Below are 3,165 nucleotides of genomic sequence, written 5' to 3' on the forward strand. Positions count from 1 at the left end.
GCGTCCGCGGGCTCACGTGGTTCGGAACTTATGACCGGAGACGAGTCCGGAGTTCCGGTGGCACAAGTATCGTGCGAGATTAAGTCTATGTGCGACTCCAACACTGGGGAATATGTGGCCTCCGTGGCGGGGTTGAGCTTCCCGTCCTTGGATGGCGCAGTCTGCTCCGGTTCTAAGGCCAGAGCGGTTATAGGAGCTATCTCCAGGATGCGGTCCGATGACAGATTTAGGCCATGTCCGTCGGGATGACCAGGAGTGGTTGCTGCGGCCTCGAATCCCATGAAGATCAAGTCTCCATAGATGTCCGCAACATAGTTCAAGCTCCCAAATCTGACCTGGTGGCCAGGGGCGTAGCTATCGATCTGCTCCAGATGGCCAAGCGAGTTGGCCCGCTATGCGAAGCCGCCGAACATGAAGATCTGTCCAGGGAGGAAGGTCTCACTTTGGACAGCATCGTTGTTGACGATTGAAGGGGCCATCCAACCTTTTGGGGACGGCACGGCGGAACTCTCAATGAAAGCACCAATGTCGGTGTCAAAACCGGCGGATCTCGGGTAGGGGGTCCTGAACTATGCGTCTAGGATCGATGGTAACAGGAGACTGGGGACACAATTTTTTACCCAGGTTCGGGCCCTCTCTATGGAGGTAATACCCTACATCCTGCTTGATTGATCTTGATGAATATGAGTACTACAAGAGTTGATCTACCACGAGATCGTAATGGCTAAACCCTAGAGGTCTACCTTGTATGGCTATGAGTATGAATCTCTCCCTCCGGACTAAGTCCTCAGGTTTATATAGACATTGGGAGGATCTTGGGTTACATAAGGTCCGTTACAAAGAAAGGAATCTACATATTTGGTCGCCAAGCTTGCCTTCCACGCCAAGGAGGGTCCCATCCGGACACGGGTGCAGTCTTCGATCTTCGTATCGTCACAGCCCATCAGTCCGGCCCATGGCTAACAGGACGGACGCCCGTGGACCCCTTAGTCCAGGACTCCCTCAGGGGGGGGGGGGCTAGAGGGATGGCCGGGGCGGCGGCGGATCGGCGGTCGGGAGTGGTTTCGGGGCGGGCGGGGCGGTGCACCGCCGGCCGCGGGCGGTGGGGGCGGCGGTTTGGCCAGTGATGGCTGACGGCTTAGGGGGTGGAGGTTGAAGATGAACTGCTACATGACCAGCTGCCCCGGCTCTCACATGCACTGCTGCTGCTACTCTTCTGCTACTAGTGCGTTCAGTTTCGACAACAAAATTCAGTTTCGACAGCAAAATTCAGTTTCGACAGTTAAGTTCAGTTTCGATAGTTAAATTCGGTTTTGACAGTTAAGTTCGGAGATGAGCGGGTGATGTATTTTACATTTAGCACTTTGTGGTTATGTATTTTATGTCATCTATTGGTGATGCTATTAGATTGCACTTAGGTTAACGTTGTCGCTCTTGTCCTGCTTCAGCCTCGGCGTCGTACAATTCACCGAAGCTGCCCCAACGACAAAACCCTCCATTACAGCGGAGCGGTACCCCGGGCTCCATCTCTAGATGCCTAAGATCTTCTTCCCCTCATCCGACAGCCAAGTCAGCCGGAGCATCCTCACCGACCAACCCAATCACGCTGAGATCGACATGGCTTCGTCAAAGAGGTTGTACACTTGTTGCATCTCTTTTTTACTCTACATGTTATATATATTATCCACTGAGCACACGTAGTAACATGAAATACGATTATTTTATCCTACTCTATGACAAGCAGTGAGGTACCAGGCAACTTAGCTATCCGTGATGGACTCTCTTGAACGCCATCATTATTTATCTCTGCGCGTTTGAGCTGTGCATTTGTCGATGGGCCTGGGAGTTGAGCTAGTATGGCAGTGGCCTGGGTCCAAAGTAGTAGAAGTAGCACAAAACATTTTTTCAGTGTAGGCTTTTCCTTACTCAAACCCGCCTACTAGAATCGCCAGTGCTTGAAAGGAAAAGTGAAGGGAAAACATAGGAATTGGAAGGTTTCCTATGGTAGTACTATTCATGCATTTGGTTCAAAGGAATGGAGCAAAGGAAAACTATAAGATTTGTTCCTTTAGTGTCTCCTTGAAAGAAAAACCGTAGGAATTTTAATTTCCACTTGTCCTCCTTTTCAAATTCCTATTCATGAAGCACAAGACTAAGAGATAGTAGCATAATAGCATTAGAACCGTACATTTTATTGTGGTTTGACTTAATCTCACCATGCTTCTTTGCATCCTGTGATCTTCCGATTCTTGTTAACCAAACACCCAGATTGGCAGAAATCCCGTGTTTTTAAATTCTCTGTTTTGCACGTGCATTCCTATCCTATTCCTGTCTATTTCCTATCCCTGCATTGTTAGAATCCTCAAATTCAAACAAGCCCTTGCACAATTACTTCTGTTACAGATATGTGTCAAAGAAAACTTTGTGTGGTTTGTCCTGCTCCTACTGCATTGTGTTCCACCCCAGCTCAGCTGCTCCAATGAAGGAAGGGTTCACCACAGCAGGGATCCACTCTCCAGGCCGTCTTTCACCACCACAGATCTTCTTCCATGCTGCCGGCAGCCACAACAACTGCATTATCATCATCAACTGAGCATATGACCTTGAGGACTACACGGGTCCGCAAGAGAGGTCGCACTCTTTCGTGTCTGCTTACGGTATGCATCACTTAATATGATGACATGCTACTTTATCACCGTGTTCACCTATTAGACTCTGAGTCAGGTCCAAACTAATACTAAAACTTGAGTTTTTAAATGGTTGTGGGGTACATATTGGGGCAGCAATCAATACTATCTGTCTACTATCTGGTTAATCTCGGGTGTCTACTATGAGTTTCATGTTGGGTGCTAACAAAAATTAAACGAGCCATTATTTGTATTTTTTAACTAAAGCTATTATCTGCCTGCTATGATTGGTTTTGGGTCTATCCACAGTTTGCTACCAGCACTCTGGATTTGTGCATGCACTCCTTAAAAAATCTCAGTATGTTTTATTCCTATGCATGTCAGTTATTGTACACAATGGAACTGAATATGTAGAGCAAAAGAGACGAGCCTTGCGTGGCAATAAAATTTTATTCAAACGTCGTTCCATGGTGGGCGCAAAGGCAGCCCCCCTCCACCCATTTCGGATTGTAATCAAGAGGAAGATAACTGTTCTGAG

The sequence above is a fragment of the Triticum urartu genome, chromosome 3A, assembly GCF_056163025.1.
Source record: "Triticum urartu cultivar PI428250 chromosome 3A, HENAU_Tu73, whole genome shotgun sequence".
In the NCBI taxonomy this organism is placed as follows: domain Eukaryota; kingdom Viridiplantae; phylum Streptophyta; class Magnoliopsida; order Poales; family Poaceae; genus Triticum; species Triticum urartu.